Genomic DNA, 27,509 nt, shown 5'->3' with positions numbered 1-27,509 from the left:
GGCAGATGTGCATGGGATTAAAATCATAATTTTTACAAAATACAATTATTACAAATTATGAAAGGTCCCCAGGTAATACTAGTCCTAAGCAAATAGGACCTAGTTTGGTAAAAGGGAGACTCTTGAATTCAGAAGGTGGATGGTTATACAGTATATACAGTAGAAATGTATGAGGGTAGGTAAGTCTCTGCTTCTACCACCTGAAACTAAGAGTGGAATGGTGTAATGTAAATTCAGCAATCCAGCAATCCTCAATCCCTCTTTAGCAGCAAGGCAACGGAGAGACAGTACACAAAAGACACTTCTCCATGCTTCATACTACTTCTCCACTGCGCATTTGGTTGTCACGGACAAAAACACATTTCACTGAATTTGTGACTTCTGCGAATGAGTTTGATAATACAGACGATTATATGGAGTCAGACAGCTGGTTGCAATGGCAACAGTGCATATAACAATGGCCGCCTCTCCGACCATCCTGCTACATTGATTTGACTGGGAATGTCCATTCTATTCTCATTCTATTTCTATGCATTGAACGTACTGATGTGGTACTCACCTCCAAGCCCTCATATACACAATACACCCTCTCTCTGTCCTTCTCTCTTTAGACCAGTATTCCATAATCCTCTTTCTCTTACAACACTGCTCTTTTTCTGAGCAGCTGTCAGAGTGCTAGCGGTGGCAACCTGAGGGTAACATTAAAGGCAGTGTTCTTAAAGGAAGGGCTGCAGAGGTGATTTTGCAAAGCAAGGATAGCATGCTCTCAAGGAGGGGTATGGCAGTCACACACACACACACACACACACACACACACAAAAACCCACAGACATACATAAAGGCTCCTTTCTGTTCCTGCCTGGGCAATAACAAGGGCAGTGCAGGGAGAGTGAAGGGTAAATGTTAGTGTGACTGCTGTGTTGTCTGCTCCTCTCTGAATGCTGTGTGTGTGTGTGTGTGTGTGTGTGTGTGTAAAATACACCGCTATACAAAGAGCCTCTTTGTGGTCCTTAGCAGCTAATGCTGCTTTTCCGTAATGTTGCCTTCATAAAAACATCAGGGTGTGTGTTGCTCATGTAGCCACGCCTGTTGCATAACATATAAAGGTGAGCATGAAGTCTTAAAACAGTTTGAGGACCACTGCTGGACCTCTTTTCACTAGACTGCAAAAAAGTGTAGTGTAGTAAAAACTAAAAGAGCTTCTCCAACACAGCATCAGAATAAAAAAATCATTATCCCATCGAAGCTGGAAACCAGACGTGCTTCCAGCCACTCACAGTTTTGACAAGCCATGAAACCATAAAGAGCCTCAGGGCGTTCCCACAGCTGCAAGTCACATAATGGGATGATACATGGGGCTGATAACCAAGACAAACATAGAATCAAGTACTCAAACAGGCAGAGCCGCTGGAGGGCTCAACCAAATATAACTAATTATTTGTGAACAAATCTGTTGAGCAAAAAATAACTACATGCTCCAGCTACTGTTTGTCTCTGAAAGCAAAGCCATCAAAAATCTATTGAGAGTCTGCTCCCTATAAAACAAACACAGACAATGAGATCTGCCCACAGCCATCAGAATGATGTGCTGCCTTGTTTCTAAACTAATGTGACCTGGTTCCTGAAGAAACACTTCTGCATTTCGTAGAAAATATGCCAGAAGCTGCTTGTTCAAAATTTGTTTTTGTTTTCTTTTTTCATAAAACAATCAATATATTTTACCAAACCTCCAATGAGGGCTAGAGATTTAACAATCTATTGGTCTTGATCGATGTATCCATTTATTCAATGATCAACAATCCAATATCATCGATGCAAAGTGAAAACATCAATCCATATCGTCATCTTTAGGATAAGCCTTTATTTTAAAATTCTTTGTCACCAAATAGCACCAGGCAGATAATGGCAAAAGACAATGAGTGTGGAAATATTTTGGTTGGTTGACAGCATGCATGCCATATGTAAACAATGCCAATATGAGACAAACGACTCAGAAAACACAACATACCTGCCTGGCAGTGCATCTCACTTCGCTAACTTCTCACTACAGCAACATTTGCTGCTCTGTTTCAACAATGTTAGGCTGAAACTAGAATTAACACCTTGCGGTTGTATACCTCTGCAAATTATTCAAGTTGCACTTACAGGTTACAATCAGGTCTGTGAAAACACGGATGGTTCTCACACATTTTCCACCGGCAGCACAGAAGATCTATACAATCAACACAGTTTCAAAATTAAAGCCACCACTTCCGTATCTGACCAAACGTCTCCCCTTCTGTTCCTGAGACATGACGTTGAGTAATGGCCAGAAAGGGTTTTTGTGAGCATTATGATGTCACAGTGAAGTTGACATTTGAGATATATCATACTTATAAACTCATACTTATATATCATCATCATTTTATGCTGTTAGACATGTGTGTGACTTTTTTATGGACAAAAATATTCAAATCAGTTCATTCTTTCATTCATTCTGTCCAAGCGGACATTTGTGTCAAATTTGAGGAAATTCCCTCAAGGCATTCTTGAGATATCAAAAATTGTATTATGGCAGACATAATAATATTGTAATATTGGCAAATAACATTTTGTTGTCCAAATAATTGATTTAATATTGTGTCATGATCAAACTACTGATTTACATCCCTACTGAAGGCACTTGGGGATAATCCCTAACCTAAACACATTTCTGTTGACCTCCACAGCTGGCCACCTTTCTTCACCAGGCCCTGTTAAATGCCATAGATTCCTCTTGGAGGTGAGCTTCAGTGCTCGGACTTGCTGCTGCTGCTTTACCCTAGCTTAAGTGCTTCAGGATGGGAGAAGAAAACAGCCCAACAGTCAATTATGGCGCTCAGGAGGGTTTTTTAAGAGCTGCTTACAATGCAAATGTAGTTAATATTTCTGGATATGTCATAGTGGAGGGTACAATGTGTAGGCTGTGTGTGTGTGTGTGTGTGTGTGTGTGTGTGTGTGTGTGTGTGTGTGTGTGTGTGCGAAGTTCATATTGTTAGGAAATGCCTCAAGAGAGATCTGTGGAGAGATATGCATGGGAGTCTGTGTGTGTGAGTGTAAACCACACACAATGTGTCCCATAATCTAATGTAACACCATGACAACTGCAGCGAGTTACCTTTCAGTCTAGTACAGGCTAAGAGCCATGACACTGTCTGAAGCTATGAGTAATCTCTCACAACAAACCTGCTCTGCCACAGCAGACCACCCTGAAGGTGGACTTGCCACTGTGGTTTGGGCCACCCTTGGTGAGCACGTCCATGTGAAGCCACTGCTGGCTGAAGCAAAGCATGCTGGTCCCACTGAACTGACACAGAGATGATCGTCATGGAGAGGAGATGTACATGAACAGACAAAAACAGATATGATCTCTGCACATTCCTGTACAAGTCGAGATTGCATAAATGTTGTTTACCTCCCAACTGACCCTGTGTGTGTGTGTGTGTGTGTGTGTGTGTGTGTGTGTGTGTGTGAGAGTGTGTGTGTGTGTGTGTGTGTGTGTGTGTGTGTGCGCGCGCAGAAGAGAGAGGGAGAGACATCATTACTGACTGTCTTTCTCTCACCTCTGCCTGTTTTACAAGCATGAGGTTTACAATAAGGTGCTGAAGGACGCGAGCATCAGTCTGCTCATTAGGCTGCAGAGGAGCGGAGAGATGAAGAGAAAGATAAAGGGAGGAGAAGGGAGTTCTGCCTCTTCTTCATCATCCATCCTTCAAGACACATGTCTGTCAGCCACTCCCTCATACTGTCAGTGAGCTGTCTGTATTTCCTGAGCACTGCTCACTGATTTTCTCCATTCCCCAGTTACATTCTTTCTCCCCAATCTGTCGTGGAATTACACTTCTAAATAATTTTCCTCTCATTCTGGTATGTGCCCTCACACCAGCCCCTTTGGTGCTGTTTAAAGGAACTTGTGTGTCTTTGCTCATTTGGTTCTTATAGTTTAGCAGACTGCTTAAAAAATGGGCTTTGTCACAGTGTGGTCTGTTAGTGGTGTGAAAGCAAATAGAAACAGAAGAACTGTATTAATTGATGAGGGGAAATTTGATTTTTTTACTCAGTTATTTTTTCTTTACACACACAGAGGCCCGAAATGCATGCGCATGCTCACAAAGAATGTACAGACATGCATTTATAATTGTGGAGAGACTCCGGGCAGCATACCAGGCTGGGGTCTGGTGCACTGCTCAAGGACACTCCTATGTAATTTCGCTACTTGTAAATTAAAAAATAATTGTAGTCCATTCAGTATTACAGTGCAGAGGAGGGCTAGCTAATGTTTGTGGTGTAATGGCGTAATGCGCTGGTTGTAAAACTTTTTACACCGCGTACTACCTCAGAAAATAAAGGCTCTATAAGTACCACCGCCACCATGACAAACGTTAAAATACTGTAGCGTAGGCCTACCTGTTCAGCAACAGACAGTTCATGTAGGAGGCAGGTTTATTCTTTTCAAGATTATTTGTTGTTGATGCCACAGTCACGCTGTATAAAGATGTAGCACTTCAACTGGGACTTTAACCCTTCCACTGAAAGGGCAAGACTTCACTAGTGCTGTTTAAAGTGGGATTTATACTTCTGTGTCAAATCAACGCCATAACCTACACCATAACCTGATGTGCACCTCCCAAGAAATTAAACTACACATCACAGCGACACAAACCACCTGACTATTTTTGTAAGCTGAATACCATTTCCTTCAGTGAAAACAAAGCTTTTGTTTACTTTTATTTGACAGATAATTAACAATATATCTTGAAGACAATAAAGCCCCCACAAAATAGCATTCTATGTCTTTTGTGAAATTTATCGTGGCTTCAAATGAGTATAGGAAATTGCTAGGCGCATTTATACAATGTAAAATGCCATAGGCTTGTGCTAATAAAATTAGCATGATGTATTTGTGGGAAAACATGTCCAGCAAAAGACAAGGGCTTTGTCTGTGAATCCTGCAAGTTATAATGAAGCCCATTTGTGTACTTGCAATTGAAATTGTTGCTATTAAGCCACGTATAATGTGTGTTTTAGACGTGTTTTAAATCAACTAAACTTTACAGAAACCACACCTACGACTAGTATTTTGGAGGTGTAACTTCAGAGTGAAACAGACACACCACCACACAAGGATAAATGCTCAGAGCAGCAAAGGTCACTTGCATAGGCTATGGCATACACTCTGCACAGAGCTAATGCACAAATATAAATCCGCCTTAATTAGCTACTAGCATTTGTGCACTGTTGACTGTCGTCCTCTTCAGTTTCAACAAAGCTCCTCGAAATATTCTCCTCCTGATTCGCGCTTTTCTTCCCAATAGTTTCCATTTGGAGCCAAAATTGCAGCATTTCTAAACCATTCATTTTACCCACAGTTACTATGTTGCCATCACAGTTCAGCTAACTAATCAATGATGTATGTTAGCTCTATGTTCATGAACATCACTACATAGCAGACAGATATCAAAACAAAACAAAAACACAAAAAAAATCACAGGAAATGCCAAACTTATTTTAAATTATATTTCAGTCTTCTCATAGTTAACGAACGATCTACCATAACTGTAGATAATTCACATCCGTCTCCAGCTGATAGCGTGTGCATGTTAATTACCTGTTGTCTAGTCTTCTAGTCTGTCTAGTCTTTGATCTCACATTCATGAGCTTATTGTCCAGCATTGCACTGTTTAGGCTAGATACTGCTGCAAAATGTTTCTTTAAAAAGCACAATTATTGTGATGGCATTGATAAACCCAATGAAAACAGAGGGATTGATGTGGTGAAAAAGTCCTTCATCTGCTTCATGTGGTGTTGAAATGAAGAGTTACTGTATGGTTGTTGCCTGTTAATCTTTTCTCTCCATGCCCTCATAAATGCATAATCTATGGGGTCAGCACAGCTAGTGGTGCTAACATAGTTAGCAACAGTGCTAAAGGGGTTTTTGCAGCTCCAAAAGAAGCTGCTTACTCACCATGGCTACCTGGGAGGCGATCAGAGGGTGGCCACCATGTACCACAGCAACACTGTGCTTTCACTGAGACGGCGTTAACAGTGGTAATCACCGAATGAGCAGTGCGCTAACTAAAATTAGCTCCCACCTGACCCAGGTTGGTGCACAGTGCAGAGCAGACGAGGCAGCTAACCAGTGGAGACTGGAGATGGGCCAAAATTAATGGAAAATTGACATCCCTGCTTAGTAACTACATTTTCATCAGTTTTTAATTACCTAAAAAAAGAATTGTTTTGTTTTCATTACCTTCGAATTTCTATCTACATATGGAGCACATCCTCTTACATCAAGTCCGCCATATTGTTTCTACAGTAGAACACCGTTCTCCCACACACTTGGCACACAGGGGAATTTTCAGCTCTGCAACCCTACCACTAAATGCCACTAAATCCTACACACTTTAATTGCAGCATTGCTTTGCTATCATTGCTGGAGTGAAGTAGTTCCACCTGTGTTTTTCCAGCTATGACAGGTCCAAATGTCTGCTTTGAATGCTGTGCTACCAATCTGATTGATTTGGGAATAATTAAGAGACAACAGTTACAGAGCCTAGCAAGTTGTAAATTATTACAATTTAATGAGAAAGCAAAATAATAAAATGTTTATTTTTTCTCCACTATTGTTGCTGTCAATAAAAATCCAGTCGGTTTAAATGTTGGGGTGCCTTGAAAGTTTCTTGGCTTGGAAAAGGAAGCATGACTAAAAAGGGAATCATTGATATTAACTGTTGATTTATATAATCTTGAGCTTAACTCTTTCTTAAACTAAAACCTTTGCCTAACATCTTTTGCCTACTTTTGCCCACAGCTACAGCCAGTCCCAGGTTTTACTGCTTCACTCTGTTTTGCATTTGAGTCTGGAGTGCTGGCAATACAGATACAGGAATGTCTCACCACCAATCCCATGCTCTTTTTTTACTCCATAAATAGTGCAGCATCTCCAAAGCTCTCGGCATTCAGAGTTAAATGCTCACAGTGGGAACATTTCTCCATAGCTCCAGCCTCACCTCCTACTGGGAATATACAGTAAAATCTGCACAGCACAGCACGCTTTTAAAGGTGAACCAGGAGGAATGGGCTTTAAATTATTTCTGTAACACTAGACAATAGGGAATGTAAAAATATAAAAGGGTCTTGAGAATTTATCTACGACTGAAAAGAGCATGACTTTTTCCCTCTGAGCAGCACACAGTGGAGCAGCCTGTGGTTGAATATATACACAATAACGTCACTGTGTGTGCTGCTCGTTGCATGGTGATATTGTTTGGATTGTGGTGGTTCTTGCAGTGTTCTGGGTAGAAGTTGAGCAATATTTTGGTGGATATTTTCAGCTATGTGGTGGCTGAAAGACTGTTGACTAGGCATTCATCAAATGAGAGGTTACAGAAATTGAAAGGTTTTCATTTGAAAGAAGCAGAGGTGTCATAAAATTATTTTAGGGCAGCCTGATGTTACTGAAAGGCTTACAATGTATGCAACATTGATGTTTTTTGGTACTAACTGAACTGTGCCTGTTCAGCCAGGTTGCTTAAAATCAAACCAGTTTAAGCTTGTAAATTGGACCACACCACCAAAACCGGTGATTGACTCAACCCTGGTTAGCTTTCACTTTCACTTTAACCAGCAACACAAACAGTATCTGACAATTCCTCCGCCTTTAAATCATTAAAAAATGATGCATTTCAGATGTTCAGAGAAAGGGAGTAGTCATTAATACTGGAGGAACTGTAAGGCAGTAAGATATTGACAAAGCATTGTTTCAGCATCACAGTGAAACTCATGCATCATACTGGCACTGCATCGGAAAACTTTCAAATGATACCCAGTTGTAGACACAATGGGGAATAAATGGAAGAATAAAAGTCATGTGTTGGCTGTAAATAATACTTCAAGGAGGAGAAAGAAGAACACATTCACGTAGAAGTAGTGTTAAGTGTGCATTTGTGTGTGCGTGTGCGTGTGCGTATGTGTGTAAGAGAGAGAGAAAGAGAAACCTTTGTGAGATGGTGAAGAAATCCAGTCAAGTCTCACACCTCTACTCTAACGGTCTCATTCATCATTGTGCTCCAGACAGCACAAGGGTCACCAACACACACACACACACACACACCTCATTATACGAGAAAGCAGGGTATAGCTGCACCCACCGCCTCTGCTCTGAATTCACCCAAAGCATCATTCACATCTAAACAAGGTCTGAGTGACCTGACCTTGGAAGGCAGGCAGCAGCCAGCACTTTGCTTTCATCCAGCCAGGAGGCAGGAACACAGGTAGATAAACAACACCACACAGCCAAGAGGGGTGGCCAGGACTTCTGCAACAGTCATTTCACTGATACCACCCCAAATATTTCAGTATTTGCTAAAAACAGCTGAACAAAAAAACAAATCTGACCTGATCCACTGTGTTCCACCGCTGACAGGATGTCTGTTAGTCCTTGGCCACAGCTATTTACAAGGAGTTGGGCTCCCAGGCATGAGCAACGATGGCGGGGGAGGGTGGCACTCAATGGGAGAGGCGACTTTTTACACAAAAGAAAGGAAGACAAAATATTGTTCTCATCAGTGTCAAAATTATGGTTCACATATGTCACTAAAAGAAGCAAAAACACAGGTAAAAACCCATAAGGTAATCTTGCAAGACAATTAGATATTTGCATAGCAACCAATCAGCATATTAAGTGAGGTAGAGGGTGGAGACTGCAAGAAAACTGTGTGTACCTTCTACAAAATTTATTCAAGTACAAAAACATAATTTATGAATTATAACAACAGATCCAAGTACACATTAAATAGTACCCCAATGAACAAAGGTGACAATACCTTGTACAGAACAGACAACCCTGAAAGATATGTTCGTTTAATACCTCTGCCACTCACTTCTGTTTTTTTAGTGCCAGCACATTTTAAATTCTTCTGGTTTACCCAATTTACATCACCAAGGGTGGGCTAAATAAGAGAGACACCTCTCTGTATGAGGCAATAAATGAAAAACATGAGCATTAAGTGAAATCAACACTACATAAACTTCATTAGGTTTTAATGCAGCACTGTTGGATCACTGCATTAGTTTTAGGTTGAGGTGTTTATGTCTTTGCTGTGGAGTTGAAGCTTCTGGTCAACAAGTAGATGTTCGCAGAAAGTTGAACTGTTACAGTGGTGCCATTAAACGTGATTTATTCATTGTGACTGGGAAACCAACTAAAAGCTCAATGAAACACCAAAATGAGTCTCATGCTAGTGGCTAAAAAGAAATGACATGACAAATTATACTCAGTGTTTGTGATATAGTCATTTTACACATCCCAATTGGAACAAGCCGCAATACACTGAGTATAGACAATATATTTCCCAACCCCATACTGAAGTGAGGAGCTATCTGTAGCAGCTGCCCCTTTGACACCAGCGTAGACTGAGCACTACTTCAACATTGTTGATAACGGGATCAATGAGATTACACAGCGTCAGGTGCACAGCTGCCCAGGCACTGATAAACTCGGTGAAGTGTCAGTGTGTGAGTGTCACAACACACACGCACACACAGACACACACACACACACACACACACACACACACACCCTGCTCTGTGTTATGACCGGCTGCCTCCTCACAGCCTCAGGAGGTAAAACCCACAGCTCTCTCTTCACTCAGAGACAAAAATCCATAACATGCTCGTCTCATGGAGCTAGCTAAACCTTGAGGGGCCACTGGTGCACCTCACCCCTCCATCTGCATGCAATCTGATGGTCCCAGTCAATTCCCAGTGACACCAGTCCAAACCAAAGTAAAGACAAGAGAATGCATTTTTGTAAAAGGGAGGCAGGAATGTGTATGTGGGGGATGATTAGGAGCTGGGACAGGTCACAGGCTTGATTTATGACTCATCCCAACTGTCGTGGTGCAATCAAAACGCACCAGTGGTCCCATTTTGCATCCACATCCTCCTCTCCTGGTGACATGGACAAGGGAGGCTGGGAAAAAACAGGAGTGTGTGTGTGTGTGTGTGTGTGTGTGTGTGTGTGTGTGATTAGAGCTGGGACAGTGTGTGTGCTTGTGTGTGTGTGTGCCGTCGTGGTGCAATCAAAACGCACCAGTGGTCCCATTTTGCATCCACATCCTCCTCTCCTGGTGACATGGACAAGGGAGGCTGGGAAAAAACAGGAGTGTGTGTGTGTGTGTGTGTGTGTGTGTGTGTGTGTGTGTGTGTGTGTGTGTGTGTGTGTGTGTGTGTGTGTGTGTGTGTGAAAAAAAATGTCAATCAGTAATGAGCACATCCAAAAAGCTGCCTACTAACAATTACGGGATGGGCAGAGGTTTTTGTTTTCATATCCTGCATGTCGCAGCTCATGGATACTTGAGGTCGCCAAGGGGCAGTGGGAGTTACATTACAGCATGCCAGTGCTTAGTGTTACTGCTACTGTAGCTCAGCGTGTGACGTAAACAGTGACGTGGGAGGGAAGCCGTGGCTGGTCAGTCCTTCGGCGATTCTCTCATAAGTTGGCCCGTCCTTCACCGTCCACATGCCAAAATTGGGCACCTCGGATCAACGCGCCAATCCGGCTCTGTGTGTCTAAACACTCGCAGCTTGCCGGCAAAACAGCCCAACATTTGCGGAAAATCTGGCAGTGTAAAAGGGGCTTCTGTGTTTACCGTTTCACATAACTTGATTCCAGCTATCTGTTGTACTATGGAGTTAGCCATTAGCTGCCATCCTCGGTTAGAGGGTGCAACTGTAAGCACAGTTGTTAAGTAATTCATGCAAGTAACGTGCAAGTTATGAAGTTACCCGAATTTGATTACTGTGAACTGTTTATGGGTAAATAAACACACTTCATTTTAAAATTAAGTTTATTTTAATGTAATGTTTAATGTAATGTTTTATTTTAAAATAGCAAATAGCAGTTAGCAGCTAATCCAAAGAATAAAAACAGTGGCTGAAAATGTCTGCAAATTGGGAGAATGAGGTCTGGGAGCTCCTTATCATCAGAGCGGAGGACGACATATGCTGCCATATAACAGGGACAGTAAATGACTGTTATTGTCATGTTAATGCCATTGTTGTTGTTTAGAAAGCGCTATCGACGCTCATGTTACATGTCACATTAGAGGCCAACACTGTGTTACATGTCACGCCCATCACACCTCCTTTGCATGCCAGAGTGCTGGCTGTCTAAAATCATACACTGGAGCGGCATGATGCTGTCGTTGTTTGGTTCTGTGTAAAAATGCAAAGGCGGTGTACAGAAGGGACTTCGTAGCAGCACTATAGCACAGTCTCAGTGTTAAAAGGGCCAATATGAGTAGAAGTGTCAGTGCACTATAGTCCCCTACAGTGTGACAGATGAGCTCCTTGTTAACAGATCAATAAACAAGAATGACACACACATTCACACTGTAGCATCAGACTACAATATACAACCAGCCTGCTTCTGCATGCAAGATCACAGCCTCTCAGCTGAGTATACACCTCCACTCCTGCAGGTTGCAACAGGATTATCGCCAGGCAGATTTGTGTGTATTTCTGGCCTACAGATAAACAATAGACAACAATAGACCGGTAGCCACTGAATATAACCACACCCTTTGCCATAGACTGTGAACAAACACATTTCAGTTTGCTCTTGTCTACAGTGACAGGGGGAGAATTTGTCTACTCTCTTAAAGTCACATTTTATGACATGCAGTCCATAACCAGCACTGATAACTGCTCTCATTCTCACTCTTGCTGTCTCACTGTCACTGCATTAGGTTCAGAAAAGTCCTTTTACACACTATTGTCCTTCCATGACGTGCGACAGGATTTACCAGCTGCATCTGGAGAAGCATCACTACTATAGTGCATTGGCATTTGCTGCTGCCCTATTAACTAGGAACCACAAAGGAAAACACTGGGATTGTGGAAGACTGTTATATTGGTTAACTTCCCTGACAGATTTTCTTTTAACCAACGTTATTCTTGTAGTTTTGGTCATCATTTTTAAACCATTATAACATTCTGGTAACCAGTTTCGATGCTTACAATTAGGGACATGACAACAAAATTAAACACTGCACAAAAACACTAGACCAAGAGACAGGGGCCAGCAATTTTTTTCTTTTCTTAATGTTTTTCTTGCTTAGGTGTCCCTGTGTCCCCTCTCTGAATTCAGGGTTTGTGGGTTTTGAGTCGTGGGATGGATAATTGGTCAGTCGATTTGATCAGGGCTGATCAGATCAGATTGATGGATGAGAGGAGGGGCTGCTGCAGAGGCAAACTTTTAGACCGAGCCCAATAAGTGGTTAAGTTTTACTTTAACTGTACCTGGTGTTCTGCTGCTCTGTCTGTGCCAAGAGTACACTCTGTGCTGTGAGAGTGCGGAACAATGAATAACCGAATAGTGTATTCCAACAACAGAAGATGTTTTCATCATGGCAGGCTACCACAAATAAATGAATGTGTAGGAAACCCTGTCTCATTTTCAAGTCAAAAAACACATTCTTCGCCTATAATAATGTCACGCCACATAATCAGTCAGTGCAATCAGGACCCAACTTGATTAGACTGAATGTGACCTGCAAGTAGTCTGACTTAACTCAGGTCTTAGTTACTAAGATTTTAGTGGACCAGAGAGGAGCTCTTGGCCACGTCCACACTGATACGTTTTCATTTTAAAACAGCATTTTAAAGAGATCTCTGTACACGCCATTTCAGAAAAAATCTCCATTCATACTAACATGCATGACAACACATAAGTACACTGGCCATGCACATGCTGATGTAAACAGCAAGCAGATAATCTACTCTGCAGCTGACTGTTTAGTTGCTGGAATCACTACACAGATAGCGAAAAGTTGAGACCAGAGATTTCTTTGCTTGGACCGATTAAGAGCTGGAACTGTTACTGAAAGTAACACATCAGGCAGTCATGGTGACAGAAAACAGACTGGGAGTCGTTGCAAAGCAAATTTGACAAAATATCAGAGTGGTACTGGGAGCATTATCCATCACCCAAAGGTAATGCCAATGTAAAAGGAGTACCCACACAGGAAGGATGAAATCACAAAAGGTATGTTACTCTAGCTGTAATGGTTTGGCTCGACATGTTGTGACTGATAAACCCCAACTGGGAAGTGGCCATAGGTGTCTCTGAAAGTTGCTGTTTCTCTGCTATGAAACGGCATGAAGACATTTTTAAAATCTCAGTGTCCCAAATCTGCAAGACCTAATTAAAGGGACTAACTGACCTCTCACAGGAGCACTTCATTGTGTTGATGTGGTTCAGGCCCACACCACATAGAAAAATGTGTTTATTTTGTCTTTGTCTAAGCCCTCAAGGGGCTGAAAATATTTAGATTGCCTGTTTAAAGCTCCACAACAACTCCCCTGTACTTTATCTTTCCCCCTCTTGTCTACGTGTGTGTGTTTGTGTGTGTGCGTGCGCGTGTTTAGGGTGCTACAGTGGTTATGGGAGTCATATTGAGGGATTGACAGTCTATTTCCAAAGTCTCTCCCACACACTGTTATCAGCCCAATGGCCTGACAGCAGCCTAAATACTAGTCATTACTCTGTCCTCCCTGCTGGCTGACTCAGATAGAGCCAGACTCACGACAGCAGCTCCATGGATCATGGACGTGACTGATGCCACACAAATGTTGCCACCAGTAAAGCACTACATATGTAATTACACATTACACTGTAAATTCATGGGGACTTTAAACTCCAATCCATTTTTACAATACTGTGTTTACACTGGGGCTATATTCAGCAGTTGACAGTGACGGGAGAGCTGCAGCTTTATTAAGTGTCAGTGAGTTTGGATTTTATGGGTCTCCTCGTGCTGTGTTGAGGATGTGTTTGCACAACTAGTAAACAGCAGATGAGGATACAAAGTGTGTTTGGTTTCACAGGCTGCTGGTCGCCACTCCTTTGGATCTGTGGGCTTTGAAGGAGTCAGGTAACAGATGCACAAGCTGGCAATGAACTAGAGACCAGTAATTACACACTTGAACACACACACACACACACACAAACATCTAATCAACATGTTAGCACAAACACACAGCCACACTACAGTGCTGCTTCAATTCCCAAATGTCTTCATTAATTCTTCTTCACAGCAGTGAGTCCTCTCTGGTCGGGCCTGTTCTCCCAGCTCTACAACTACAATCAAAGCTCCTCTGCTACTAAAGAAGAGCCACTCCACAACTGATCTGCCTTGCTAATCAGCTTCCTTCAGGCCATGCACGCAAGCGTGCGCGCGTGCATGCACACACATGCATGCGCGCGCGCACACACACACACACACACACACATGGTCTGACACTGGCCGCCCCATCCTGAGTTTCAATAATCTGCACATTGACAAGGTTGTGATGGAGACTGAGCGCCCCCCCTGCTGTGCGAGGGTCCAACCACACACCCCTGTTTAATTACCCCTCCATGCCCCCAGCCTTGTTTGGGACATCCCATTTGCCATGAGCCAAAATGTCTCAACACAGAAAGTATTGTCAGGTAATGTTGCATGTCCTCCAACAAAATTAGATCTAGGAGACACCTGGCCAAAATAACAATCCTGGTAAATTCAGCAACAAACCTGTCCTTCTGTCTAGTTTTAAATCTGATGTTTTTGTGTGCTTTATTGTTTCTTGCTGCATTCAGTTTACTTTCTTTTAACATTGTTCTAGTCTCTTAAACCCCTTCTCCAACAATATGGAACAAGTTCTGTTCAAGTTTGCACACCTAATTTTGAATCAATCGGAGCATTTTGGCCAAAGATAAATTCTGAAAAAGCTGGTTCCCAGTTGGAACCAAAAAAATCATGTTTTTCCTTGACCTGAAGTGTGAACCCTGATGACATCAGTTGCCGTGTCATATTCTACATATTGGAAAGAGATGATGGAATAGGCAACAAAAGGAGGAATCAAGTGAGAAATTGTCTTATTGTCATTAATAGGTGGTCCATGCTTATTTTTGGATAAAACACAGGTCTTTAATGACAGAACAAAAGCTTGTAAGTAATCATCATGGTCCACCATCTTGCTACTGCTGTTTACTTCCATTGTGCTTTGTGCAACTCCGTTGATGAGCTATTGATTACATTGGTTCCATGGCTCAATGGCTCCAAATGGGTGGAAACGAGGACTGGTGCACTGGACAGTACTAAGGTTCCAAGAATCCTGAACAGAACCAGTTCAAGAACCAGAGCCAAAAAAAGTGACAAGTGAAATCATGAAGCCAAGTGCTGTGTTAACCAGTCAAATGTGTGCAAAATACAAGCAAAGTCATCGCGAAACCATAGGTGTGGGAAGGTGGGTGCTGAGGATTCTGCAGAATCCTGCATTAACATGGGGTGGAACAACATAGTCTGTAGATACAGTAGTTGGTTATTTGACAAAAACTTATGGGCTGTCTAGGGATTTGTTTTACATTTTGAACAGCATATGATTAAGTGCCTCTCACAAAATATTTTTCTATAAAAAGGTTCAGAAATGTATGAATTTAATTACTTCCTCTGGTGAGATGTGATGATGTCATCACATCGGGTCAAAGTAAAAGCGTCGGGGTCATCCTTAGGTCAGCTAAACTTGGGTAGAGATTTGTGGCAGCGGGACCTAACCAATGGTGTAACCAGGCTGAGAAAGACCATATTGCCAGGACAGTTGTTTTGGAGCTGCTTTTTATGATGTATGAATTGTTTATGATGGAGAATGACAACATTTGATTTGCCCAGGGTACCCGAGTGGCTCCAGCAAAGAGACAACTGAATGTCCAACAACATTCAAAATTAAATTTTAGAAATTTTGGCACATGCAGTCCAGAGAGAAACTGTGTCTGAGGCAAGGGACTGCAAATTCTTTGATGGAACCACCAATTAGAGCTCTGATTCTCTGTCTCAGCCTGACTGGGCCTGACATGACCTGCCTAGTTGAAGCTGGGCCAGGCTTGGATTGGGTTCTCGTCAATTTAGCGGTGATTTTTTTTTTTTTTAAATGAAACTGGCAGTTGTCATGCGTAAATGGCAGGAGTTTTAATGGTCTGAGTCAAGAGAAAGAAAGAGGGGGGACCGTGACTGAGAGAGGGAAAGTGAGGAACAATGGTGTGATGAAGTGGAGAACCAGGGTAGAGAGAGAGAGAGAGACAAAAGAGGGACCAACAATGACAGAAAGAGAGAGGGGGGTGGCTGCAAGGCAACTTGGTTGGTTGGCAGTGTTTGTTCTGCCTCCCCAACAGTAGGACAGATGTGCATAACATGCAACGAAGACCAGCGATCATCATCTGCAAACCACATTACCATGGATCACCATGAGCACCAGATGCACCGGGGGGTGAAGCCCGCTTTGTCAAACATGTTGTGCATGAGACAACAGACTTTTGAAACAAAGACAAGAAGAAGATGTGCTGAAAAGAAACACATCAGCCCTTAGCTTGTAATAAATGTTTTAATTTCAAAGTAATATAATACATATCTATTTTACAGTATAAATTCAGGTTTTTAATTGGAACTTGGGCCATAAACTGCTGCTGTGGGTCACGCTCAGGTCAAGCTTGTACAAAAACTGTGCAGGTTCATGTAGGTTTGAGCCTGATCTACCACCAATGTAAGAGGTGAATGCAGTCTTCCCGTAGTAGCTCCTGTAAACACATGCACATACATAATCATTTGTGCACATTTATACTGTGCAGCACCCTCAGCTAAAACATGTTCTTGCACGCATGAGTGGGACTGTGCTTTAAGTGTTTATGAGCAGATGATCACTGTGGGGGCTGGTTATTGGGAAGTCAGCTAGTTCAACCACAGTAGTGGTTGAAATAGTCAGTCCTGCTGTACATTGTAATCCTCATTTGCAATATGATAATGAAGGTTTCTGCACACACTGCACCACCTGGATAATCGGATGAACCTACCTTTGAATTTTGAGTAGCTTTGCCTTTTGGCAAGTCAGCATTTTAGTATTTTATGCAGTCTGACATTTGAATGATGTCACACATGGTAACATTACCATGTGTTTGTTGAAAAACCGGAGATTCCACATTTCAGCGTACTGTGTTTCATCTCTGCTGCATAAAACTGTAAAACTGAAATATTATGTCTGTAAATGGAAACGTGTATTTTTAGTTAGGCCTTCTGGTCGGCTGGTCACTTGGTTGGTCAATATGCTCTTGTTCAACTTAAGTCTCACTGGTCAGACAATTACTGGTATCACTTAAATAAGGCCGTGTGTCCATCAAAGCATTTCTGTACCCACCTGAAATAGCAGTTGCTGTTGGTGTTCAGCACTTGAATTTGTACTCTGTAAAGGTTGGTCTTTGTGGTATTCGTCCCACCTGTTCTCCACTGTGATTGGACGGCTGGTGACAGGATTTTACCCAAAGTTAAACATTTTTCAACTTTCATTTTTTATCAGAAAAACGGAAAAATAATCAGAAGCTATTCCGTGTTGGATTGATCACTATGGACTTATTTTACCAAGTCTCCAAAAAGACTCAGTTGCAGTTCAAAGCTGGATTATAAAGCTTCTGAAAGGGATACAAGCACACCAGAGCTCTTGTTGGAGCAGCAGAATGGCTAATGTTAGCTACTGGGCAATAAAATAATGAGTCTTTCTCACACAGAGTGTAAAAGAGAAATTTAACGTCAGTAATTTTTTTGCTGTATATGACATCGTCAACCCCAGAATGTATGTATGTCAGATTTTTCTCATCAGTTCCATTCAACACTTGGTAGTGAGACAGACTCGAGCACACAGCTTAGCTGGATGCTCCCAGCGATACAGTGCACAGTTTATAATCAGATAATATTACAGTAAACATCACATTTATTTTTCACTGGAGGCATTCCAATTGCCTGAACACAGAGCTGGCTTGTCCTAGGAAAGTGTTCATGTAAGGCCCTGTGACAGGAAACAAATGCTACCGGGTAGAGTGTACTCAATGCATTGTGGTAATTTAGCTAATATAGAGATAATGTGCTGACTGTTTTCCCCATCAAACAACTGAGTGGTTGAAAAGTGGGTAGAATTTCAGTCAATCAAGATTTTTTTTGGTTGATTACAGCCCTAATTTTTTAGAGATATTTGTAACTTTTCAGTGACACCATTATCAATAATATTTGCTGAGTAGTACACAATTCCCTCTGCGATGACATCACTGGAATGGTGTGCAAAATACTGTGATAGAGCTAGTCTGTGATTCCCATTCCTGCCCCTGTTCTGAAGCCAGTGCTGCACAACAGGATTTTTCCAGGGTAGACACAATGAGCCATGCCACGGAGAGCCACAAGTGGGCAGGTACTGGCACAACTTAACTGGCTTTTCCATTACGATGCGGTGGTGCTGAAAAACACCTCGCCTACCTGGCTGGACCCTTTAAATTACGTGTGGGGGGTTTATAGCCTCTGATGTAATGTGATCGAGGCATTTGTCTTGTTGGTGTCAAGAACAGCATTCTGAATGAGGCGCTTGATGCTTGATATCTTTTATCAGTTTTGCTGTCATGTGGCTCTGTGGAAGGGGGATAGGCCCTGCTTGGCCCTGCTGTGAGGTAGCTGTGGAGACACGTCAGTGCGGAGTGGCATAGCCAACTAAAGCATACCCAACCAGGCTCATGGAAAAACCTGAGTAGTTTTCTATAAATGCTTATTATTGTCTTGATCTCTCCCAGAATTCAGCAGCAGTAGGTCCTACCTTTTTAAACCTTGGTCATTTTGACCAGTCTGCAGCTTTTCCATGCTTGGGTTTCTCTGTTCATCGCTTAATTGGTCGGTGGTTTAAAGCAAAGGGAAACAGTATGGACGGGCTCCAATTTATCTGCTACCTCGCCCCCCAGAGACCAGTGATGGTGTCTCAGTGTGAATATAGTGAGGTGGGGGGAGGGTGCATAATGGGGTGTGTATTGTCCTTTCATCCCCTGAGGTATGTGAGGATGGGTGTGTGGGTCAAGCTCCCTCTGGGCGAGCCCACCTTATTGATCAGCTTCATGTGTGTTTAACTGTACCCCTCTGGGTATCATCTGGCCTCCATCCCTAATCTGTGCATTGTCTCTTTCAATCTATTCTTTCTCTTCATCTCATCATTAAATTCCGCCAGCCCCTGCTCCATCCATTTCCTTGTCGCCCAGCCCTGAACTGTCCCTCTTTTCTCTGTAATTTAGCTTTCTGTCTCCCTGCGTCTTTGCTCTTTTCTCAGTCTGTCTGTTAATTCAGTCGTCTTGGATGGATGGAGGGGGGAGGGAGAACAGAGGCAGAGGACGGCTGGTTAAATGAGAGAGGGGTGACGGTAAGGGACAAGGTGGAGGATGGGAATTATTGAGAAGGAGAGAAAAATAAGAGGAACTCGCCATGGTTTTAGACATGTCTAGGAAGACTCTATCACATCCTTTGGAAATTCAATTAACCTATCTTAACTAGAAAGAGAAACAACACACCTTTAATGCTCTGATTAATAGGAACATTTTTTTTTAATCTTTCACAGATGGGAAAGCAATTTCACACAGCTGCTAAGCCTGAACCTCAGCAATAAACAAGCAAATAATCAAACCAAACAACAAAACCACAGCAGAGCAGCTACTGGTATATCCTCTCATTTAAAAAGCAAAAAGCAGAGTGTGATGCAGGCCATGGCCCAGCTGAGAATACCTAATTAGGGCTGAATCTAAAATGCAGAGTCACATTTCATGCATGTTCTTTTGTTGTTGTGTTTTTCTCAGGGGTTTAGACAAATTTGCATCTACAAATCTGGATCACAAAGATTAAACTAAAAGTTTTTTGTAGTTGGGGGTTTGTTGAAGATGCCAACAAAGGCTAAAGCTCTTCCACTCCAAACCTCCTTGTTTCAGCATTTTCCTTTCAAAGTCAGGCACAATGTGGAAGGGAAACCCGTGGATGACCCACTTTTTTCACCTTTTTACAGCCTCCCCCGCTTCTGACAGTGCAGGATTCCAACATCAAAAGCATCACCCAGTAAAAGCACTCAACCCTGCCTGGGTCTGATATCCTTAAGGTCTGGAGCATCTTCAGGAAGGGGGGCATTAGAAATGAGAATATGGAACTAAATGGAAAAAAAGCTTCAGGCTGCTGAAAAGCCAGAGTGAGTGGGTGAATGTCATGAGAATGGTCAAGCAGTGATTGAGATTCAGCACCCTGCTCTGCTCGTCCAGGAAGCCCAAGATGAATGTAGGTGACTTTACATTTAAAAAAAGAGAGAGAGAGAGAGAGAGAGAGGACACAATCAGTGAAATGAGTGAGTGGCCCCTACTCTTCATCCCTCTGTCTCGTTCGTGGAAGTCATGCAAAGAATTAGACAAAAAAAAAAAAAGATGAGAGCACGACTAAATGACATGATTTGATTATACTGTTGTGCTTGTTGCGAGTGCTCCAGCTGTCTCGCTCCAGGAAAGTCACCTTGTCTCGCTGGGAGTGTGGAGATAAGCAGGGTTGATTGTGCTTGGTATTACATCAATTGTTTGCTTAACGCTTTCATGTACTGTCAGTGACAGAGGAGAAATCAAGAAGACTTTCAAAGGATACTTAATTGTTTGGTTTATCTCAATGGGAGAAAATATGAAAGCACATAGGAGATTTAAGTATTTGACTTTAAACAGCCACTAAATACTTAATAATAAAGTTAAACAAAACTGAATTTAAATCATTGACATACTTTACTTTGAAAACCATGCATCTGAATGAATTTGTTTTGAATTCACCTCTTTGAAATTAAAATATGATTTTTTTTTTTTTATTCACGATTTCAAAGACATTTTTTAAAATGTTTAAATAATCAGATCAAAAAAAAAAAGATCGTGGGCTGTCAGTCATGTGATCAATGAAAGCGGTGAGAAAACTGAACTAAGGGGCTTCCGTAAGTCGTCCACTTTTTGCTGTTTATGTACAATCTGACTGTACTGTATCTGCTGTTCTAATTTTTCACCTTTAAATTTTGGATCTGAAATTGACAATTTGAAATTGACAACCTGATTCTAATCTATAATTTCATTTTTTTAATTCTGAAACTTAAATTTTTTTTATTTGAATTTGTAAACACTGCAAAAAACATTCAAATGCACGCACACATGTGCCCGGAGAGGCAGTTAGAGCTACAGGCATTGAGACTAAAAACAGAGATCAAATGACGTTTTTCCAAACAACATTTTATGTCGGGGCTTCAGGACACTTGGATCAATACGGACAAGAAGTATGGAGATATTATGTGGTTTAAATTATGTGTTTTTGGTTGTTTGAATCTGGGGCACCATAAGCCTCCATTAGGTGGAGTTGCGCTGCTACCTCGTCTCCCCTCGGATCTCCGCAAGTGTTGTGAGGACTCTAAAACTTCACCTGAGCCTCCATTGACATATGGGTGAGTAGATAATAGCTGAAATTTCATTTTTGGGTGCACTATCTACCTGTTCAAGTAATGTGTGGCTGACAAGCTGGAGCCTGACTCTTAAAGGCAGCATCTTTGTCATCAGGAACATTTAGTCCCAGGGAATAAATGGCCTGCTAGTGATTTGCAGTCCTCCAGGGGAATGGATTTATGATTAGCAGCCACTTTAAGGTCTGACCACATCCTTCTGACAAATCCACAACAGCACACACAAACCAGGTGATAATGGATGCACTACTAACAGCCTTGAACTCACTAAAGTACCAATTACAAACGCCATAATATCCCACATGGTGACATCTGCAGGGACATACTGCTATTTCTTGTTTTTGCTTTCCCCTTCTTAAGTGGCTTTTCATTTATTAATCTTCCCATGCATTTTATTTGTACCATGATCTATTTCATCACACAGACCATAAAGAGCAACATTTTGTCTGTTTGGAACAACACTGTAAAGTCTCCTCTTCTAACTCAAACTCTAAAGGAAAGGGTCAACTTTTTCCTGATCTAAATGAAACTGCTTCCTATTTAACGCAGTCAACCATCGTCACTGAAGTGGGAACTGGTCTGGGTCAGCAGACCGACTTTGCCATGTGGCTACAGAGCAGTTTGCATTAGTTGCACCACACCCTGTCACATCCACTGCTTAAAATGTAGACACTTCTACTGGGAGCCTGAAAAGCAACATTCATTAATTCACAAAGAAATGAGATGACTACAAAAAGCTACCCCATTTTACAAGATGGGACTTGACTTAAAGGGACGTAATGTGGGTTAAATTATCTTTTCATGTGCTTTAAAAAGGTTTTGAAGCATAAAAGTACATTTCCATCAATTCAATAAATACATTTCAGAGAGCAATGTCAACCTCTGCTGATTCTGATATTCCAAAGCAAACTGGGGAAAGCTTTGATACCCTGACAACAGCAGATGTCGGAAAGAGTGAAAGGCTGATGAAAAATACATAATAACTTCCACTATGCTTATTCACCTTAGTGAAGCCAAAAAGCCACTACCCCACAAACCAACACCCTCTTTACAACAGAAAGAGACTGACTTCTTCACAAAGGAGTGTCTCTTGCGCTGGTATGAAACACTGGCACCATCATCACTGTCGTCATCAGCAAGTCTCACCTTACTCTGAGTCACATTTTAACACTGGCAGTACACTGACATTTGCTGGCAGCACCATTTAACATCAGTGTGAGAGGACATTTCCACTTTATTAAGTCCGTTTTATTTGGAGCAGCAAACCTGTCTCATGCTTATTTCTACACCAAACCCTCCTTTAGAGACTGTATAGACAAAATGGAGCAAACTCATGTTTCTTTTGCGACACATATGGTAAACAAGTACCTGCACAAACCAACAAATGACCCAACAAGCACATCACCAAGTGCTGTAAAGGTTGACCAATAGTGGATTTTAAAAAGCCAATAGTTTGGAGCAGGAAAAAGCAGACAGCTAATTTATCAGCCGATATTTTAGTTTTTGATCTATTATTGTCTCTCAAAGTCAATGCGTAATTCTTAGGTACATTAAGACATTATCTTGACTTTGTGTATGGAGCATCCATGCAACGGATCATTGATGGGCAGTATTTCTGTTACTTGTATTTGAATAACATATTTCAACTACTTATGAGGATTTTGTAGTGAGTATCTGACAGGGTTGAAAAAAACTAAAATGTCATTTGTAACAAGATACTTCACAGTGGAGCAATTTTGTATTTTCCAAAAGCTCAAAACACTTTCTCCATGATTCATGATTCATAAAACATAAAAAAACAAGACTCTGTCACAACCTATTATAGGGATGAACTGTGTATGAAATGCTAGAGGGATTTTAATGTGAAAGGAGGGCTCAATCTGAAATAGATACAGGTAGTGATGACATTTGGCCGAGCAATGCTATAACTTTTAATGGCTAGCCCTGATGCTGCAGTCCAGCTAAAAATTTCATGGAACTACATCTTCAAATGAAGAACAATACACTTTTTAAACACTTTTTTTAAAACGCAGGAAAACTCTCTAAAAAGGCAATAGATTGCTTTCCCACTCCCATCAGACCTAGACAAGTATGCCTCTCTATTTTGTTTCTTGTTTTTTTTTACTGGTGTGTCACGTGCAATGTCACAAACACGCTGGAGGGGTTAGTAAACAGTAGAAAGCAGCATGATGGCCAGTGAAAATTTTATGATTACCTCTTTTTGTTCGCATCTGTTACTGATTGAGTCTTGAAATCACTGTGCCAACATAGCAGGTTGGAATCGTGGTGGTGGGTCAGAACAGAAAAGGCAAAAATTAGCGCGTCCACTTGGGTGTCATATTTCTATCACTGCCGATCAGAGCTGGAGCTGACTAACTTCTACTACTACTAACTACTACAGAGTCATTAGTCTAGAGAATAAATGTTGATTACAACCTTTCCCATTAAAGACAAAACCCAGGTGTTAGTGGGTGTTTGTGTTTTTCTTTTGTCCGGTGGGAAAGGGGCTTAAGACACACTTGCACAGCAGAAGGGACCTGCTTTCTGTGGAGCTCTATCAACTGATCAAGCTCCTTTTTGCTCGATTTACCCTGGCCCTCTCCTCTTTAGCTCTGGTCAGTGATGTACGTTCCTAAGTAACTGGTTGAGGCTGATGAATCAGGATAACCAATTAATCAGTTTACCTCTAGAATCAAACAGATGGAACAGAAAGTGACAGGCCAAACCTCAAGGCCAAACATACCAAGCAGTACTTCAGAAGGCCGTGGCCCAGTAGTCATACAGATTCCTCTGACGAGGCTTGTGACTTCAGTTAATCTGTGGACACAGTATGGGCTCATTTAAGCAGGTTTATTTGGTATCACTCCAGAGTCTTTATGAAACCCCCTAATGTTAGTTAAGATGTCTGATACGCTTAAAAGCACACTAATCTATAGCCCCCTTCTAGCTGAGTTGTGTACAGGGCAGACCAGACCACTGGTTCTGAGAGACCTGCAGCAGATGTGTTATAACACATGGTAATGATGCAGACTGAAGAGCCATAGCACACCACACACCAACAGCTGCTTACTCATGCCTTTGTTACAATCAGAACTGCATGTGTGGGAACGCTGTGTAGAGCTTTTGAATCAGGATTCAAATCATTTGGTGAAATAAGTGGCATACAGACTGTGTGCTGGTGGATGGGCTTGGTATAGTGAACTGCTGACTACAACAGATTACTGGAGAGGGGTAACGGGGAGATTGTGGTGCAAAAATGCAAACGCTATAGGAAGAAGGAAAAAGGGAAGGAGGATTTGGACATGATTCATTTTCTGCTAAATTTTCTTAAAAATTTAGCAGAAACTAGAATTACCACCTCGCTTTGTATGCCCCAGTGAGCCAGCTGCAGTTGAAGTTACAGTTTACATGAAAGTCTGTCTAAACTCACATGACAGCTATGACAGTTGGCAATGTTTCAAATAGGTTATAGATGTTTCTGCAAAGAAGCTACAATTCTAAAACACAGATGCTATATACACATCTTCATGCCAGGAGCACAGAAGATCTATACAATCACAGTTCCAAGGTGGCCACCAAAGATTAGTGTCACCAATTCATTATCTGATCAAATGTCTCCCCTTCTTTTCCTGAGATATGAGCCTGAATAATGGCCAGAAAAGTGTTTGTAGAACATTATGATGTCACAGCGAAGTTGATCTTTGACCGTTCGGATATAAAATGTCATCACTTCATTATTTTATCCTATTAGACATTTGTGTGAAATTGATAATTAGTATATCCATTTGTGAGTTATGGCCAAAAACACATTTTGTGAGGTCAAAGTGATTTCGATCTTTGACTACCAAAATCAAACCATCGTTGAGTAGAAGTGGAAGTTTGTGTACAATTTTAAGAATTCCTGATAATGCATTCACAAAAATTAGACAAATATTAAAGCTATAGTGCGTAACTTCTACAGGTCCGTAAATGTCCGTTTCACCCAAGCCACTATTAGAGGAGATGACACAATGCTGATCAGCCGATCGGCTCCTCTAACATCTCGCTGTATTTTTCAATATATATAATTTTTAGCATGCGTGTAGACCGGCGACATTCCCGTGCTGGCGCACAGGAAATGCTTCCTCACAACAAGAAGGGAGGGGGAGGACGAGCGGAGAGTGTCACAGCAAGAGGTAGAGCGCAGGTATAAAGTGAAAGCAACATGGCGGAGAAGCAGCCAAGACACGGTTCAGAAGTGGATCCTGCCACCTTCGGCTGAAGGTCTATTAGCAAAGAAGGAAAGTGACCGATGGAGAAGGCAAACAAGGATTTGTATTTGCATCGCTTTTCCTCGGTGGAGAGCCCTGAAGGAAGAAATTGGGCTGAGGGCAGATACGGATGTTGCCTTGCTGCTGTTGGATAAGTAAGTGACTTGGTTTATAATTATATTATGAGTAGTATGTGTTGCTGTTACATGTACTGGACCTAGTACTTTATTATTTTCTTGGAAATGGTGCTATGAACGTAATGTAATTTTAGCAGCCTGGTGTTCGCCACATTGTGTAGCATTGTGTACACGGTGTGAAGCGAGTGTTACTCTGTGTACACAGTGTGTGGCGACTGGTGTTACTCTGTGTACACGGTGTGTGGCGACTGGTGTTACTCTGTGTACATGGTGTGTAGTGAGTGTTGCTCTGTGTACAAGGTTTGTGGCGACTGGCCAGTGTTACTCTGTGTACACAGTGTGTGGTGAGTGTTACTCTGTGTACATGGAAGTGCCGCCGGCTTATTAGTTGTAATAACGCATTATCCGCTGGGAGGTGACAGAAGTTACGCACTATAGCTTTAAGTCTAAGTGACCTTGATCTTTGACCACCAAAATAGAATCAGTTCATAGTCAAGTCCAAGTGGATGTTTGTGCCATATTTAAAGAATATCCCTTGAGGCCTTCTTGAGATATTGTGTTTCCAAGAATGAGACAGTTGCAAGGTCACAGTGGCTTTGATCTTTGAACACCAAAATTGTCCAAGTGGACATTTGTGCCAAATTTGAAGAAATTCCAACATGGTGTTATCGTGATATTGTGTTCACAAGAATGACAAAAACATTGACTCACAGTGACCTTGACTTCTGACCATCAAAATGGAATCAGTTCATCATTGAGTCCAAGTGGATGTTTGTGCCAAATTTTAAGGAATCCCTTGAAGGTGTTTTTGAGATATTGCATTCATGAGAATAGCATGGACAGATTATTACAGGTAGATATTTTCTGATTTCAGCCCCGCGTGTTCATTTTTAACAGTTCAAGTACTGCTGTCAATGTTAAGACAAAACTGAAAAACAATGCATTACAGAAGAACTCACTGTGCTACATGAAAATGTAGAAAAATATGTTTATGCTTAGCAAAATCAGCTGGGTATCAGAACTGAAACTTCTCTGACTTAGAGCTTCTGACTGAGAACAGCCATGTGCCTCAGTCTGACAGATACTGCACAGTTAAAATAATGGACCCTGGTTTGCAACCAGACTGCAAATAAAACCAAAATATATCATGCCTGGATGAGGCTAAACCCTATTTTGTGTTTCCTTTTCCTCAATCAAATCAGAGTTGGTTTCAGGGACTCTGACAATAACACTGTAATCTATCTTTCACTCTGTGTGTGGAGGTGGCTAAATTGTTGATGACATACTATGTTTTCTATTGAACCCAAGCATGTATTTTAAAATGACACCATTACATGCTCTGGTTGTTTTTGGTATGAGACTCTCCGTGGTATGAAAATACATACGCCAGGAAACACACACACACACACACACACACACACACACACTTCACTCTCCTGCAGTGTTTCCTGTCTACCCTGGTTGATCATTTCCCTGTAATCTAATGCTCGGCTGCTCATCTCCGGTTGGCGTTAGCTATGTGTGTGCACATGTGTCTCTGCATGTCTTGATTTTAGTTTATGAGAACAATAGTGAACCAGTAATTCAGTAAAGATGACCACAACAGGCATGACTGAACTTCACCCAAACTAACCTGACTCAAAATCAAGTATGGAAATGTGTGTGTGTGTGTGTGTGTGTGTGTGTGTGTGTGTGTGTGTGTGTGTGTGTGTAGGCAAGTGTGAGGGCTTGTATATTTGAATGCTTTTGCATT

General features: G+C 41.7%; 1 protein-coding gene across 2 annotated transcripts in view; it reads right to left on the bottom strand.

Moving 5' to 3' along the window:
* The window catches only part of plxnb1b (plexin b1b), a 176,740-nt gene that overhangs the window by 97,655 nt on the left and 51,576 nt on the right, over positions 1–27,509 (bottom strand). For both annotated transcript variants that reach the window (XM_049566004.1, XM_049565924.1), the window contains one exon: positions 8,416–8,542. The gene's annotated coding sequence lies outside the window, so the exon portion shown is untranslated. The remainder of the gene's footprint in view (positions 1–8,415; positions 8,543–27,509) is intronic.

The sequence above is a fragment of the Epinephelus fuscoguttatus genome, linkage group LG1 (assembly GCF_011397635.1).
Source record: "Epinephelus fuscoguttatus linkage group LG1, E.fuscoguttatus.final_Chr_v1".
Taxonomy (NCBI): Eukaryota; Metazoa; Chordata; class Actinopteri; order Perciformes; family Serranidae; genus Epinephelus; species Epinephelus fuscoguttatus.
The sequence above is the reverse complement of the archived record's forward strand: the minus strand, read 5'-3'. Positions and strand labels throughout refer to the sequence as shown.